Below are 18,729 nucleotides of genomic sequence, written 5' to 3'. Positions count from 1 at the left end.
AGTTTGAACTCATTTCCCTTTTTCCTCTCTCTCCATGTCCTTGTCTAAAGTCCTTTTCAGTTCTCTGGCAGCCCTTTTGCAACCTGAACCTGACTCCTCTCTCAGTCACTTCTCTGCCTTTCAGTAGCAAACTACTGAAAATGCAGGTAATTTGATTAAGAAAAAAATCAACCCTTGAGTAAAAGTAGACTATACACGTAAACCTATATGAGGCAAAGCAGCTATAAACATAATTCTTCTCCTTTAACAGGACACCACCTGCTATTTAAGTCACTAACTATTCCGATTATTTTAGACAAATTTCAGTGTGCATTTTCCTGTGTCTCAGTAACAAGGAGTGCATTTGCTCCAAAATCACCCTACTACAGCTAAATGTGAGAGCATATATATTTGATTCATATTGGGCTTGGAGTTTTGTTACTGAAATAGAACAGGAATGCTCCCAAGAAGTAAATACTTAAATAAACAATAATGCTGATGCAAAGAAGAGGAATGCTGAGTCTACAGAATGCATTATTAACAGAGTATTAGTACTCACATTGGCTGAGACATGTAGATAGCTGTGCATGCTGCAAATAATTCTCTGGCTGTCAAAATAGTAGTGCACAAGACAATTGAGCCCAGTGCAGGTAAAATAGCATGAGCCACTTTATTTTCTTTTAAAATCATGACTCATTCATGAATCAGTGGACAGCTCTTAGATTTTAAGTATCTGTTAAAGCTGTTGGGCAAATTCCTTTTCACTGGAAGATGACCTCTGGTCCTGTTGTTCTCATCTGAACTGGGGAGTATGTCTATACATATATGAGGCCTTTATCATACCTTTACATTTCCTTTTAGAGATTTCAAAGTGTAGTTGCTTTACCCCACTGACTTTAATATTGTTCTTTTGCTTCTCCACAAAAATAAATTTTCTAGCCTATTTTGGACTCTGTAAGTACTTCCCAAGGACCAACTGAAAAGAAATTTACTTCAAATTAAAATTTTTGAATTCAGGTATGATCATACAGACAACAGGCAGAATTTATTTAACCTTCAGCCAGCTGCTTAACCAAGTTGAAATTATTGATAGCCCATCAGCAATGATCAAGATGGAGAACCTAAATGAAGAGGTGCCTTTTCTTTTTCTTTTCCAGCCTTCCCTGCATCCCTCTCCCCCGCCCCCCTTTCCTTTTTTTTTCTTAATAAGAGAACCATTGAGCTGGTAACAAGACTTGAAATTCCATGTCAGCTCAGCCAGCGTGGTCAAGGAGCTCAGCTGTAGAAGGGAAATAAAACTGTTAAGTTATGACTGCCCTTCAATCAGTCACAGGGGTAATGATGTTTGGCTTTAGTCAGGTTATATGTCAGTAAATATACATCTCTCAGACAGCCTTTAAGACAGCCTTAAGATCATGCTTATTGTTTTATATAGATAGGGGTCGGATGCTGATATATGGTGGTCATAGGCCACTGAAATAAATTTCACAGCATTCAGCAGGTAAAGTTAATCTCAATAGAACAGAATATGGTGGCAGTTTTGATACAATATTCATTCAACAGTGATGGGGCATTTTTTCTCTGTTAGGTTTTGTGCAAATCACTCAAATGCATATTTTTTCCCCCCCTTGCCTTGACTCTAAATTTGCTGCTACCTAAAGTGACCATTTCCATTTGGTCTTTAGTGTAGAGCAAGATCAAAAATTCCAGTTTATAAGCAACACTGTGTTCATCCTGTTCACTGCATTCTGTTCACACTGCTCACATATAAATCACTTTCAAAGGTAAGGGAATCTCAGCATTCTATGTTCTGCCAATGAAGTATCAGTCATGTTTGGGTGATAACAGGAACTTTTGTCTTAGGAGCAAAGGACTGAGACAAGACCTTGCCAAGAGAGATATTCTAGACTTACAGCTCTGTGATCTAAAATTTTACTACAGACTTAGACAAAATTTTTTTACTATATTCTTTCTGATAATGATATTTAAGTTTTCACTTAAGCTTACTGCTAAGGACTTCATATCATTTGCAAATATTGGATCATCCATTTCATTCCTGTAGCTTGACATTAGACATTAAATTTGCTAAGTCTCTCCATAGCATTTTCATAACATGAATATTATAATCATCTATTTTCTAAACAGCAGAAGGTTCCCATTATACCAGCTTCTGCTCTCTTACTATTATTCGCTATTACCATTACACAGAGTAAGAAAATGTAAAAATACAGCCACATTTATTTCATGTAACAGCAGTGCAATTAGACCAGAATTTGATAAAGCCATGTGTAGTACTTATACCCTAAATAAAATGTGCTTTGGGTTTCAGAGTATAATGCAGTGTCCATTTTAAAAATCAACAAAATTATGGCTGGTTAAACTGAAGCATCAAGCTGCGCTTTGGTGTCGGAGCCTTTAATCCAGATCTAGAATAACAAAACAGTTTTAGTTTAATTTAGTAGGATTTATCCGAGCAATGGCTTAATCCTAAAGTTTTATTGTGTGTTTAGATTGTCAAATATCAATTAAATTAATGGAAAATTGGTCTGGGTAAAGACAAAAGGCAATGTCTATAACTGAAGGCAGATGTTGTTGATAAATTGATTATATATCAGGCTTTCAATGTTAACCTTTGTTGGTGGTGTTTCACCAGGTTTTTTGAAGCTCTTGCAGTCAATGAATAAGCTAAACTCAGAAACTGTAATATTCATGCTATAGCTGTTTATATTTGCTAAATGCTGATCCAAGTCCGAACAGAAAATTATTATAATGTCAGTATAAACATACCAGATTTTACCTTTTAAATCTGCCAGGAGAATTTTATGAGTCTCTGAAATATTAAAAAGCTTTTTTTCCCTCTTAGATGGTATTAACTAGTTTATATCCACAAATTTTATATTTTCTTTCCTAATATCTGATTTTCTTTTAAAGAAGATGCTCTAATATTCTGGACTTGTACAACCCCTTTTAGACAGGTAGTGCAGGCATCACTGAATGATGCTTCATAAGCTTCTTGATACAAATGTCATCAGCTGAAAAATTCCCACTACTACCAGGAATCCCACAGTTCAATGAAATCCTTTACATGTGAAAATGGAGTAAGAAATGAGAGTTCATGTTGTCTGAACTATAACTAGGCATGAAATTATTCAGAGATTCATGTGATCATCACATGTTAACTTTCAGTCAAGGGGAAGGCCCTTGCAGGGAAGTGCTTAGACAGGTATTTCAAGCTATCAGCTACTGTAAGCTGTGATTAAGAGCTTTCCTCGAGAGTGACCCTAATTATCACCCTTAAATAAGATAGGATATGTCTGCAGACCGACTTAATTTGGGGAACATAGGCTCAGTTTTTCAAATTAACATATTAAAGTTATTTTATTTTCCTCATTTAACATATTAAGTTCCTTCAGAGAAAGAAAAACATTTTAAACTATTTTTGAACTCTTCTTCCTCTCCTAGTCAAGTTTTAAAAATATTAAGTTCCAGGTCTCTGAATATTCTGTTATAGATTTTACTGGCCAATTCTGACTGTTCTTCTGCTTAATATTTGATCAGTGTGTGGAAAGGCACTAATCTGAAGGGAACATGTGATCAGTAATGAGTTTGATACTTCCTGTCTGGCTGAGAGTTGGCTCTCTTGTAGCAATGCTTGAAAGGTGATGAAATTGCTTCTGTGTTTTGCAGTAGTGTACCTTATATTGAGTTTCAAAAGGTTTAAGTCTTTATGGGGCATGGTTAATGTCAATGTTATATTATCTGGTTTTATTTACCTTTTTTACATGTATACTATCACCCAGTACCATAACCAGTTCTCCTAAAAGCTCATTTTTCAGATATCATTTTTGCCTTGTTTTTCTGTTATTTTTTAAAAGCACATTAAAATAATTCAGATAATCAAAGCAGGTCTTATTTAGGGTGTCTGTAGCTGAAAAAAATATTTAAAAGCTTCTGCATCCTTATAACGATTTAATGAAAAGTAAAAAGTTTCTTTGATGTGGATAGGGATCAGTATGAATTTTTTTACACTGATAAAACAAAATCTCATGATGGAAACACAAATTCTTCGAAGTCTTTAAAAGCACTTTTTAAATCATTGTACTTTCATGTATGCCAAAATTTTTGCTGGCATTATATCAGAAAACAAGTCACAGCCTTTTGTGTAACTACCTTCGTGAGACTGGTCAGTATCAATTATTACTTCTTTTCTTTTACAGATTCTTCATTGCAGCCTAGTTATTGGTAGAGAACCATAGAAATAAATATTTGCTTTGTTTCTCACAAATTATTTTTCAAGAAGAAAACAAGAACTTTTACAGCTATTTTTTCAAAGTATAGTCTTTTCTAACACAAAGATACCCTCAAGAACTACTAACATAATTCTTTAATTACTAATCTAATCGTTAAAACTCCTAATGTAATTGTTTAACATTTCATAATAGGCTACCCAAGAACTACACCAATGCCAGGAAAATTGAAAGCAAATGGTCATGTAGTAAATTACTAAGTTTACATAAATGATCTGGTAGTAAAAGTTCAAATCCATGCAAAAATGATTATTGCATCATTTTAGTCAGGCTGATAAATGAAATTTTAGCAATATTGTGTATGGGATTCTGGGTTAAGCTTTTTCTACTTGTATCTTCACTGAACAGATTTTCAACACTTGTACATAAAACATATTTTTCTTATTTTTCTTACCAGAGCTTAACAAACTACAGGTTATTCTCATATGGGTGGTGGGGGGGAAGGGAAAAGTATTTTATTACTGCACTGCATACCTGGTGTTCAGACACCTTTTAAAATGTTGATGTGATTTTTTTTGTGTTCATGCAACTAAGGCAGACTTTATGCCAAGACTGGAAGGTACTCTGAGAATAACTTTTCATAGTCTCTACTTCCAAACATGCAGCAGATAGCAATTAGTTAGCTAGTTAAGACAGAAGTTAATCAAATCACAGCTGGCTAGAGCCAAGACCGATACATCAACACTCTTTTGCCAAGCTGACCATTGCAAATGCAGTGACTGACATATGGATTTATCTCACACCTATGGAGATCATCAGCTGCAGCATTAAAGGGAGGCATTTCCATGAGTTACTCCACAAATACAATGTGACTGGTTTTACTACATTCACTGCACTGAATGCTTCTGCAGTCACTGCTGAAGAATAAATTATGAAGGTTGGTTGATGATTCTCAGCAATCACTTCCTAGGCTATCTTTGCAATGAGAGTCAACTGTACTACAAGACACCATTTCTGATTTTTACTTTTAACGTCTAGTGGTCTGTAGCAATTGCCACAGATTTGGCTTTGAAAAAAACACTGTTAAAATATTCCAAATGGAGCACTGAAAAACACAAGTAAATGCAAACTGCAGTCTTTAATCACATGGCCATCACTGCACACAAATAATCCATAGGAATTTAGTGGTTCTCTAGAACTGACCTCTATTTTTCTTGTACTTAGTTGCTGAAACATAGAAGTATTTCTCTTAATTAAGACAAATTATTCTGATATTTTCCAAAGGCACAGTTTCAGTGCAATATAGCACTAGTTTTTTGAGATATTTGTCTTGTCTTATAGAAGGTGTTTCGTCATTCTCAGAGAAGCTCCCTGTGTAGTTCTCAATGAAGCTTCACAAACATTTAAATCTCCTACTGGAGGAGAGGTGGATTTAACTGTGAGTCAACATAGTTTTTAAACCTCACTTCAAAAAAAAGAACACCAAAAAAACCAAACAGAAAAACCCCACCCACAACTATTTTTAATCATCTCTGTTCCTGAGGATGATTAACAGGAAGATTTCTCTTACAGCATTACAAAGAATAATTAAGCTGTAAATGTAGTCTCTGTTTGCCAAGTGGGAAACAATATTTTTACCACAGGCTTCCCCCACCTCAACTTTATCCATCTAGATAAACATAATTAAGTAGTGGATGATGGTTTGTTAGCATTTTATTACATGTGTTTGCAAGGGCATTAAGAATAATCATAAAATGCACAACAAATGTTATAGGTATTGAGGTTTTCAGCAGTAGAAAACGTGACTTTTTAAAATCTGGACTGGAAACATGTACTCCTACAAATTAACTATTCCTCTATGCAGAAAAGCCATTGAGATGCTGCTGTCTTGGTTGATTTACATACACTAATTGCTAGTTCCTATTAAGCACTGACTGGTCACCTGCTCAATAATATAAATAGATTCATATTTTCAGATGGTAGTTATTCACAAGCAGTATGAAGCATTAAATTTTCTTTAGCAATGAAATCAGATTTTCCTTTTGTTTAGGATCCTGTTTGCTGCGCTTTGCTATTCAAACAGAATAACCTAGAGAAGCTGTCAAAATTTACAATATTTTGTATGTGTATATTATGTAAATGTATATGTATGTATATAGTTATATAATGGTGAAAGTTTCAAATAGGGATGGAAAAATTTTTTTCCCTGCACTTTGGCTAAATCACATGATCTAAATATCTGTACCTGAGTCATTTATCTGGCCGAACCTTGAAAGTGAATTGAATTTTCTACAGAGAGAACCTACAGGAACAATTCATATTTACAACTTCATGAGCTCAAAGGAAAATCTGACCTGGCATGTGTAAAATTCCTCACAGCTGAACTTCCCCCAGAATCCATTTAACAGCTTAGGTCAGTGACTCATCTGTACCTGAATCAATTTGTCAGCTGCACAGCTGACAAACCAGGAGACAAGAGGCTGGCAGAGGGACCTTGCTGAAAATGCTCATCTGTAGAACAAGTGGCATGACCTGTCTGGCCTTCCCAACAGCACCACAGCAAATCCTCAGAACTGCCTTGGCCTTCCCAGCCAGGGAGTGGAAGCACAGCCAGGCCCTTCTGACAGGCTTACACCAGTAAATGCTCCACTGAGCTGAGGCCTTTCTATGGGATGACTTTGGGCTCTATTTGCCCAAGAGATGTCCCGAGTTACTCATGGCAACAGTGGTAAAAGCCCCTTGGTTTTCCAGCACACTGACACTTTCTGAAGCACTTGGCTCTTTTACTCTCTCCTAAGTTTGGTAAAAACACTTCAAGTCCAGGATACACAACCCTTGGAGATCTGATTGCAACTTCTGGTTCATGCTGAAAAAACATACAGGAATTCCACATACTGCTTTAATGATAGTGTGGAGGGACTGTTTTGGAAAAATAAGTTTCTCAATTGTGGAGATTCAGTTCTGTACCTGACTTTTGAAGATACTTTTTTTTTTGAGTTGTTTGTTCTGTTATAACAACACTTGCCATTTTAAAATGTCTTGATTTTTCAAAACTAAAGTACCACAACCATCACAATGCTTTTCTTTTGCAGAATTCTTGATTCTCTATATACATAGTTTTATTTTCTAGAAAATGAAAAAAACTAGCAAGAGAAATAGGTTTTTTACCTCTGTTTAATTCTTTGTGTTTTGAGGAGTATGTTCAGAGACAAGAAGACCTTGGTGCTCTTGTTCAAAGTATGAGCATATAACATAGGATGGAAAGTAGCATTAATAGCCTGCCATAAGAAAGTGACAAATACAGACCTTAGAAAATGCTTTTAAAGTGAACCATTACTTCTGTTATGCCATTGAAGAGGCACAGAACTGCCATTACTGGAATTTCAAGTGAAACCTAAATTTACTCCTGGAAGCTACTGATTTTCAGAGTCTCATGTGCAGCCCAAGGTCCTGTATTCTGCTTGTGTTGTGTTTCTACTGACTCCAGTGAAGATACACTGGAATCCAAGAGGGCATAATTAAGGAGGAAGGGCAAAGGGACCCAACAGAAACACTCTGAATTTAGTATATTACTGTTGAGTGTTTCTGCATGGTTTTGATGATAAATATTATCCTGCATAAAGCAAAATAGTTGATAACTTAATCTGATGGACATAATTAGTTATTTTTACTCTGTGTGTGTGTCTAACAGTTACTTGTTCATTACTGTGATACTTCTAATGTTAATTACTAATAATTATTAGCTTGAACAGCACCTCATCCCAAAAAGGTGTGTAAAAGTGCATTGATGTTGTCCTTTTGAAATGCTTATGTGATAGTGTAAAGGCTATAAATCATTCCTGTGAGCCAAAATATAATTTACTACTGTCAGAAGGCAAGTTAACAGTATTACAACTTTGTTGAAATTTGAATGCATTCCATGTTCAATTTTTTTAATAAGAACTGTAAATAACAGGCCATTTTGAAGTATAATAAATGATCCTTTCCAAAGCCTAATGATAGCTTACTTTAGTTATAGCCATTCTTTTATAGCAATAGACAGCTTTAAAAAATCATTCTTACCACATACACATAATTTTAAGGAGCTGGCATAAAGTTTTGGAGTTAGTCCATTCATTTAATTTACACAGGTATAGCAAGTAGTAGGAGTATCTTTGATGACCTAAATCTCATCTTACACAGAAAGCTGCCTTATCTTCTGGGCTTTGCACATAGTATTTTCTTCCCAGGTATTTCATATTCTAGAGATTTCATTTCTACTTAGGGTATTGCTTATCCTTATTGATCAAACTCATCAATCAGAGGCCAAAGACTTAGTGTGCCTCTGATTTGGTATGTTTAAAAAAATAAGATTAAAAAATTAAGGAAGTATCTATTAAAAACTTTCCTCTGAATTTGCAATCTCTGTAGAATATATTTTCCAGATATTAACAGAAATCCCAAAGAGTAATATATTTTTTTAATTAAGTAAAACACCAATTCCAACTTAATCACTCAGATTTGGAAGTTGCAAATAAAAAAAAAAAAAAAGCAAAAGCAAGATTTATTATATCATTGACATAGCATTAGCATTAACTACAGAATTATAGTATTCTTTACCTACATAATAGCAGATGGTTATTTTCAATTAAACTAAGCTTCAAATGTTCTGAAAAAAAATAGGGTAGAAAAACCAAGTCCCCTCCAAAGAAATCCATGTATTTTTCTGGCTCTGGTGTGGCTGTGATTTTGTTGTTTGAAAGCAAAAAGATAGAAAATACTCCCAGTATTAATGCATCATGAAAAGAAACTATAGTATAAACTTCAGTTGCAAATCATAAATATCTGGTGTGGATGAAGAATACAGATGTTTTTTTACTATAATGTTTTGACTGCTTGTTGGTCCTGCTCTTACAACAGATAACAGTGACCCCTCAACACAGAAAAAAAAAACCAAAACTCTCCAACTGGAGTTGTGTCCGAGGGGAAAAAAAAAAGAAAATTATCTGTTTTGAGCAGGTTTTTTTTTCTTCAAATTTTACTGGTGGTCACATTTATTCTTGAGGAGAAAGATGTGACATTCTTGCTTCCCATCTTTGTTCTACAGGTCAATCATCAGCTGGCACAGCCTTTATTGTCCTTTTTGCACCACTTTATTTTTTTACAAAGTGTAAATTTCATGGTAGTTGAAAAGATGAAAAGCTGTTTCTGGAATAAACAGCAACACAAACCAGCCAATTCTGCACAGCATAATGGGATTTTAATGTATTCTTCTTGTTGGCATAGTGTATTTCTGTGATAATTTTATGTGACAGCATAATTAAACTGGAAAACAATTCCCATTTCCTATGTATTTTATCTATTTATCATAATTTATTTCTTTACTTTCTTGCTCTGCTATAAATATTACTGTAAGGAGAGTTAAATAAGTTAAACCAATGCAATTACTTTTACAGATTGAAATTAACGTCATATATCAATTTATACTGGTTTGTATACAGCACCTACTATTTGCCCTGTACAAATAAATGCATTTGTTGCAGTATATTTATAGTGTCACTATGGTTTCCGTGTTTGCACTCCTTTTGACTAATGTTCCATATGTTAAAACTTGACATTTTAACAGTATTTTCAAACAATTTCATTCATTATCAAATAACCATTTTTTACATTGTGGCAATTTCAAACCATTTACTGGACCCTCTAGACATTGCTAAACAATGATTTATCAAGGAGCGTGCAAATTTTACTGCTTATCACAGCAAATACAAAAAGTAACATTAAATACTGACTTGACAACAGCCCTGACTAAATTATTTTCCTTTTTTAATCTTGATGAGTCATAGTTAGTAACAGCAGTTTGTAAGTGCACTGGAAATTGAGGCCAATATTCTAGATTGCTCCATTAGATGAGGTTCTTTCTGGTTTGCTCAACTCTTTTGCATGCCTGAGGGATAAATTGAAGATTGTGGTACACAACAGATGCATCTCTTACTGTCTTTTTATTTTCTAATGGCATTTACAGTGCCCCAGCTTTGTCCTGTGTGACAGTGCTTTTCACATTTCATTTCACTGTGAATCTAACAAAATTCACCTCTAGCCAAATCTGTATTGATTTTTGCTTACCTAGAGTGAATAGCAGTGAGGCAAAGGATTTTCAGGAAAAATCTTCTTCCAAATATTCTAGCCAATAGAACCAATTTCTATGTGGGATACTTGGCTGCAAAATGCTGCACTTTTTGCAGCATTCCTTATCTCTCCCCTATTTTTATAGAATTTGAGATCCACTTCATGTCTGTAAGAGAACTGACTGATACCCACAAATGACAATTAGGTCTCTGCAAGCACTTAGGTGTAAACCTTACAAGAAACAGTATTTGATGGAGACATCCCCATTCTCAGAGATCTCATTAATTGCAGAGCTCACACATTCAGCTCTACACAAAATAAATGAAAAGGCTTAAATATTCCAGAGGATATTCACAGAAGGAGTTTCAGGGACTTGGGAGTATTCCTTATTTGTGGGGTTCATACACAGAGTAAAGCTGAACAAATACTATTAATACTGAATTTAAATGATCCCTATGATCCCTAAATCAATAGTTTGGCATTGTTGGTTGATGCTACAGTAACATTAAATAGCTCCAGAGGAAGCCAAGGCTTCACTGTGCAAAACTAACAGCTTAACATCATCCTACACAGAAGAATTTATAGCCCACAGTTTGTGAACTGAGGCAATAAGGAACCACAGAGTAGATTGTGATCTTCTTTGGCCAAGGTCACGAAAGGAGCAGAACTGAAAAATACACACAGATTTTCTACATGTCATTCTTAATTTCAAAGGCAGCCAAAAGGTTTTGATTCATTATCTCCAATTCAGGAGTGGTTATGAGGAGCCCATGTTCTGTTACTGCTTCCATACTAGAAGCAGCAAATACAGCTTTTACTCATTAACCTAATAATATAGTAATTTAACTTAAATTGCTACAGCTTTAGCTGGTTCTGGTAAGTCAGGCTGTACACTGTGGTAGAATTGGGCTGGGGCATTTTGACTGCCAGTACTGCAACAGCCAAGGTGCAGCACAAACTGGGGCCTTCACAGCTGTGGAGAGGTAAAATCTTGTTTGCTTGTTGAAGGTCTTCTGACCTCCAGCTTAAGTACTTCACTTTAATTTTACCCATGTATATCTGGTATGTTTAGCCCTAGCACCTGAAAGCTTGGGTGTTTTCTGTGATGTCGGTAAGTAATGTTTGGGGTTTGGAGGAGTGAACTGCTTTCTTGAGGTTTTATACTTGTTTGGCTTTTGGTCACCAGCTCTATAAACGTTCTCTGAGAATTCTGCTAGGCTAGTAGGGTATAACCAAGTCCAAAGTCTCTTTACAGAGTACACAAGGAATGTTCATCCAAAAGTGGTAAAAATTATAACTGATTTTATGATTTTACCCTAGCCGAACTGCTTTCTTGTTTTCTCAAGTTTAACAGATAATTTCTAAAAAATTTTCATCTATTCCCAAATTTTAGTAATTTTAAACATGCTACTACTTTAATCAAAACTACCACTGAATTCAGGGAGGCCAGATCTGGCACAAAAAGAAGTTTTGACTTTAACCAATCATGTAAGTGATACTCTATGATGCTAGAATAAATGAACCATTACATCAATGTTCCTGCCTATTAAAAAACCTAAAAAAGTTTGTCTCAGAAAATGAAAGTGTCTGAGGATCCTGAGCAGTGAGGAGTGAGCATTTAATCATTGGAGAAGTTGAGTTCAATCCCAAGACAGAGCAAAAGGGCTGCTCAGAACTGGGTACCTCAAATTATAGCACTTTGGGCACAGATGTATTTATAACCCCACTCCAGTGACCCTAACGTAAGTATAAGTGTATTTACTTTCTTTCATTTTGGTCAGTCTAAATGACAAACTCCTACAATTTTCAGGTACTTTCAGATCCAACTCTTGTTGATCCAGGAATTGATCCTAAGATGACTGGTCTTGCTCATCCATTTCCAGCCTCATTTTGTCTACTAGTTTGCCTACTGGAGATTACAATTTCTTGGTTTCCACTGGTCAGATTAATCATGTGACTTCTTTTCACCTATCCCTATGAAATCAAGCTTGAGGGGATTTTTGAGTGGGTTTGGGTTTGTTTTGTTTTTTGGTTTTGTTATATTTTGTGGTAGACTTCATATGTTACAATCTTCAGCAACCATCAGCTATCAAGTGCCAGAGATAAGGCCTGATTAAGGCAAAAATGGTTTTTAGTATAATCAGGGTTAACAGCGCTCCCTCTTAGAATGCAGAAATGGAAAAAGTTATTCTCTGTGGCCAGCAGCCTGGGCATGAGGAAGGAAGTCATCACAGCAAGCTCTTTCCTCACTTAAGGAGATATTATACAAAACATTAAACCCAATGAGGGTATCTGTCAAAATCTAAGAGACTTCATCTCTGCTGTTATCTACCTTCCATTATGGATTAATTTGACACTAATTGCAAAAATGATTTAATTTAGCTAATCTTCAAAAAATACTGTTAGAAAATTAAAATTAATGGCCGGGATAAAATCCAAGTATTCTACCTGAATAAAAGCTTGGACATGAAGGGCCTGATACAGAGAGCTTAGATAGAAATTATCTCCAAAATTGCATTTAATACATGAAGCAACAGAGAGCTAGAAATTAAATTAAAGTTGTGTACCAATGGAAAAGGATGGCAAAAATCAAATTTGGAGCATTTTAACTCTAAAAAGAACTTTGGTACGATATTTTTTTAGACTTAAAAAACCTCAAGAAATTACACATTTTTAATTCCACACTTTTAGTTATCCAAATAGCAGAACCTAGTAAATCAAGTACTTATTAACTATGTACTGGACAAACCAGAGAATGTGATTTTTAGAAGTAGTTTTATAGTTCAAAAGTCAAATTTGTACCAGCAAACTAATCACAGCTTTGTGATGTTCTTCCAAATTCCTATTTCTGATAAAGGCACTGTGTAACATGATAGATTCTCATCTGTACCAGATGGCACAAGTCCCTGAAGAATCATGTGCCAGCTGTTCACAGGCAGAACACAACACACTCCAAGCACACTTGCTCTTTCCTCTCACAGCCTTGCTGTGCTGGCACTGGGGCTGCTGAGCATTCAGAGCAGCAGAACCTGTGTGTCACAGGCTCTCTGTGTAGCACATGTGTGACAGGTGACAGCTCCATACTTTGTGCTCCTACTACAAGTTTGTTCCCCTGCATTGCTTTCCCCTGTTAAGTTTGGCCTAGACAGGCCTGCCTTATCCAGGGGTCGGAAGGGAAATGTTCTCCAGCACACACAGAGTGTGATTTCCTTCCTCCTGTTGGCATTAAATGAAGAGGTGTCATTCCAACATCTTCCCAGTGCCACTGGACTTGCCTTGCTCTACGGTACAGTGGGAAACACAACTGCCCCAGCCTGCTTCCCTTGTGCTCTGTGTGCCTATTTAATGTGATCAGCAATGTGTACAGCTTGCAAGGGAGAATAAGCCTGATTCTAGCACATGGTTAATTAAGACATTACAGTTAGCTATTTGCTAGGCAGACTCAGGGGAGTAGTAATAGGATATGGAGTCTTTCACCTTAAGTTCAGTCATTCTTACCCCCAAATTCCCAGGTAGTGATCAGTAATTTCTCATTAACCCTGACCCAAGCTGAATCAGATTCCACTCAGGCATGTTGGATGAGTTCTGAGCACATGTCTGCCAACAAGGAGTGTCAGTATCTCTGGTAATTAAATTTCAAAGTGAAGAACCCCACTGCTGTAACTGAGCAGCAGAAGTTGATGCTTCCCTGTGGCATTATTTTCACTCCTCTGTTGCTGTTGTCTCCAAACTCAACAGCTATCATAAGCTGTCATAATATCAGCAGATACAGATTTAGATTTTGAAGGCTACAAATTTACTATTATTCTTAGGTCCTCCAGCAAGACAAACAATTAGTAGTGATACCATATAAAAGTTGGGAAAACATAGTTTAAAAAATACCCAACCCAACACCTAAACTATAATGCATCTCCAAGAAATCACTAATTTCTTGATCCTACCTGCACTGCCAAGAATGTAAAGAATCATTGGCTCTTGACATCATTCTCTTGCCAAAGGGCAATTACCTATTCTGTATGCATTGCCTTAATCATGTCAAGTTGTGTCCCATAAATTTGCATGTCTCCCAAGGAAGCGCTGTGCATTGCCAGCAGCCTGATAGGCCAGATCAAAACAATTTCCTGGTGTGTGTTTACATCAGCTTTTGGCTTCTGAGCTGCTTTAGCTGTAGTTGCTCTGCAAAACAGCACAAATTCCCTCTCTCTGAACTGAGCTGCATCAGAGGTAGAGGGGGGAGTAAGCAGAATCTGGATGGATGCATCGTCCTTCCCAGAACTGAGCAATGCTTTCTAAATTAATGAACTGCAAATCAGCTACACAAATGAAACCACATGCTAGAGATAAACACAGTCCTCTGAGATGGGCTTGTTGTCACAGCAGAGAGGGAGAAGGAGAGAGAGCACACACACATGTGTGACTAGGGGCGTAATGAATGCCAGCTTCCCTCCTGCCTCTCTGGGATATGTGAGAATGACAAACTCTCTGAGGAACAATTCCTTTGACTGGTTCGTTGAGAAAAGGAAACTTGTCATGCTGCCAAGAATAAAACTGCTCCTGGGCTTAGTTTTGAATTTTATAAAGTGAATAAGTGAAAAATGTATACACATTCACTTCAGACCCAAGTCATGAATAATTAAAAGAATATATAATTGTACCCAGTTTTCCCCTCAAGCTCAACCAGGAAAGATATCTTCTGTCCATGTAACAGGGCATTTCATGTGTTTTGTGTTTTTTTCCAGGAGCTGTTGGAAGTGAGTTGAACTGAATGCATCTTGCATGCAGGTAGGAATGCAGCCTGACCATCAGAGTACGCAGAAACACAAACTGAGAACTCAATTGTTTCATATCAAGGAAGCTGCAGATTTTTTGATTATGCATAAATATTTTCCTGGTATGAGTCATCCACAATTGACACTGGATTTAAACCACAGTATGATAAAAATTATAATATTAACACAGCATTATTGTAGACATGAATACTGAAAATGGCAAAGATTGGACATTTTTTTATAAGGCACAGGAAGGTAAGAATGTTTAGCATGTCAAAAATAAATATGCAGAAAATAACCTCAGAAAACAAAAGTTATCTGTATCTATTTCCCTTTTCTGAGACAGGCACACTTCCCAGTACAAATTTAGGAATGCTGAATTAACGGTATACAACCACATATTGGTCTGCAATGCTACTGCTGTACTGGAATTATCTAGTGGTACCTACCTGGAAGGAGATGCAAGAGATCTATTGCTTTTATTTTTATGCATTATTCCCACAATTAGTAGGTTCCCCAATTTTCAGCCAAAATGAGATTCAGGATTAATATTCACTTTTCTTGAGAGCATAGAAGTTAGCAAATAGGGTATGAATAGTCATGTATTTAGTACTTTTCACTTGCAATACAGAAATCTTATTGAAAGACTAGTGAAAAACATTAACAAATTCTGGAAACAAAACAATCATTATACATCCCCTCCCCTCCAAACACAGACAGGAAGTTTCCCGTGGGTAGCAAGCTGGCTCTTACTTCCTCTGATACCAGCATGGCTGTTTTGTAGCCAACACACTGTGATGCTCTCTGATAGAGAAACATATCTAAAACTCCCTGAAAATCATACACAGAGGGCATCAGTAGATTGTATGTAGGTAATAGCTATGTCCTTGAAACAGCAAAGGTGTGGGATTTTGTTTGACTCTTAGAAGGATGCACATTTTGTACTTCTGCAGCTGAATTCCAAACACAAGTTATTCATGTAGACCTGACTTAGAACTTGGCTTCTTTTCAGCAACCGTGCATTTGTCCACAGACAGAAAAAGACAAAACACCAGAGGGGTGTGTTAGGAGATGTGAAGTGAAAGTCTGCTTAAGAACTAATCCACTACAGCATCGTGAGCTGTACCTGAAGTAGGTCAGGAAGCTGGGGAAGAGAGAACACAGGGGCACAGACTGTGTGAGGGTCACTTTCAGATCAGTAACTTACCTCATGGTATGCAAAGACTGAGCAACTCAATTATCACTGCAGTGGGACAACTGAGTGCAACAGAATGGCTTTAAAGAGGAGATGATAGAAATATCAGAAGTGAAGCAGAATGTTATATACCACCTACCTCTTATCCACGTATCTGAAAGCTGCTACTCTGTGACATGCTGATCTTGAAAAATCATATCACTGTTGTCCAAGGCAGGTGCCACATTATTTTTATGGACTACAAAAGCAAAGTAAACTACAACCCAAAAACCTTCCCATCAAAAAAGGGCAAAATAAAGTTACAAAAAAAAATCCACACTAAAGTATATGGATTTCCTGTATAGGGAAAATTGCAAGGAGGAATTCTGTACAAATGCAATCTCCACATCCACCCCCACTGGGATAGACTTTCAAATTAATGTTTTCAAGTTCCAACATTTCTGAGCCGTTGCTTGAACAAACTTGAAAGGGAGACATTTCCCATCTAGTTGATGGGGTTTTTTTAGATTACTAGAAAATATTTTTCTAATATGTAAAACGTGAAAGGACTGTAAAGAAGGGGAATGTTTTGTATTCCACTACTTTTGATTACTAATTTCTATTTAAAAGTTAATTGACAATTATGTCAGACCCCAAAATTGTGTAACAGTTGATTTTCCCCATGCATACAACAGAGCATTATTCCTTCAAGACTGTTCTCTTTGGTAATGCTTTCATGTCAGAAACTGCTTATATTTGCAATTATCTGATGTTTAAAAATATGATTATTCAACATTCCCCAGTCATTGGCTCTGACCTTTTGTTTGCTTATTTTCTCGGTTCAATTTGAGCACTTGATGGATTTGCAGCTATCTTGTGCCACCCCGTGTAAGAGATGGGAAATTGCACAACTTTCTGACCACTGTGACCCTGAGTTCGGCATCAGAGTCCTGCAGATAATATTTCTGCATTTTGAATACACTTTTCACTTTATCAGCAACTGAAGCACATTTTAAAAAGTATTGAAAGTATTTAATATGACAATTTTTCTTAAAACCTGATTTCTTTATACTTAAGCTAGCTCTACCTTTACATTTGTAACATTTATATGATAATGTATACAATCCTCAGGCCATCTGCTGTGCATGATCCTAGTTCTTTATTAATATATTTTCAAAATTCTAATTAATGTATCGTCATAATTGTGCTTTTCCCCCTGTTTATTTTTTTAATTTGCTGGTTGGTGCTGCTTGCTTTTTCTTCGGTGGTATTTTTCTTTCTCATGTTTTCCTCCATGCATTTTTTGCACCCTTATATCCCTTTTTAATTCCTTCCACACTTCTGCATATCAGTCACATTCACTCAAAGTTCATTTAGTACCCTACAATAAAACAAACTTTGCTGCTGTTGTTGTGTCTATTGGTCAGTAGATCAGCTGCGATCAAGTCAGTAGCTGTCTGTATATTATGTGTTAGTGGAAAGTTTTAAACCTTAGCCAAAACTTTAATTCTAGTTCTAAACATAGTACCATTACAATTTGGCACGTGAAAGAGATAAAAAATTAGGTTTATCTACCTTTCCATGATATTACTGTGATAAAGGTCTGTATTTTTGATGCTGTATTTACACAGGTGAAATTGTAGCTGCAATGATGTGGCGATTCTGAGGTTTCCCTCGGTACTTCGGCTACCGCTATGCTAGTGCTGACATTACCTGTGCTCTTTTCCCTCATGCAGGAGGTTCCCCTCGTGTTTTTGACACTCATCTTACACCTTCCTGGGCTCCTCGGCACGGCACTCCAGCCGGGCACGCACGATTTGACTTCTTCCATCCCGCGTCCCGCGGGGCGCGACCCAGCATTCGAGCTCTCGGGTCAGTCCTGCGACAAGCGGCACGGGCCGCGGGGGAGGGCGGTACCGAGTGCAGGGACAGCGGCTCACTGGCGTTAGTCACCTCCAGCCGAGGGCTGCCCGGTGCACGGCCCGGCCCCGCCGCGCTCCCGGGCGGCGGCAGCGCCCGTCGGCCGGCGCCGTCCGTCAGCCACAGCCCTCGGCCCGTTCAGCCCGGAGGAGGCTGACGGGCGAGCTCACTCGGGCTGCAGCTTGCTCGCGAGGGGCAGGCACAGGTCTCTGCTCTGTGCCAGGGACAGGGCCCGAGGAACGGCTGGGGCAGGGCATCAGGAAAGGGCCTTCACCCGGAGGGTGGTCGTGCTCGGAGCAGGCTGCCCCAGGCAGTGCTCCCGGCACCAAGGCTGACAGAGCTCCAGGAGCTCCGGGACAACGCTGTCGGGCACGCGGTGACGCCCAACGGCGGCCGGGAGCGGCTCTCGGCGCTCCGCGCGGCCCCGCCCTCACGGCGGCCGTTCTGCGGCCCCGCCCGCCCTCACGGCGGCGCGCGCCCCGCCCCGCGCTCTTCACGCATGCGCGCGAGCGTCGGCGCCCCGCGCGGCCCG

Source organism: Anomalospiza imberbis, chromosome 13 (assembly GCF_031753505.1).
Source record: "Anomalospiza imberbis isolate Cuckoo-Finch-1a 21T00152 chromosome 13, ASM3175350v1, whole genome shotgun sequence".
Classification (NCBI taxonomy): domain Eukaryota; kingdom Metazoa; phylum Chordata; class Aves; order Passeriformes; family Viduidae; genus Anomalospiza; species Anomalospiza imberbis.
Note: the sequence above shows the minus strand (reverse complement) of the source record.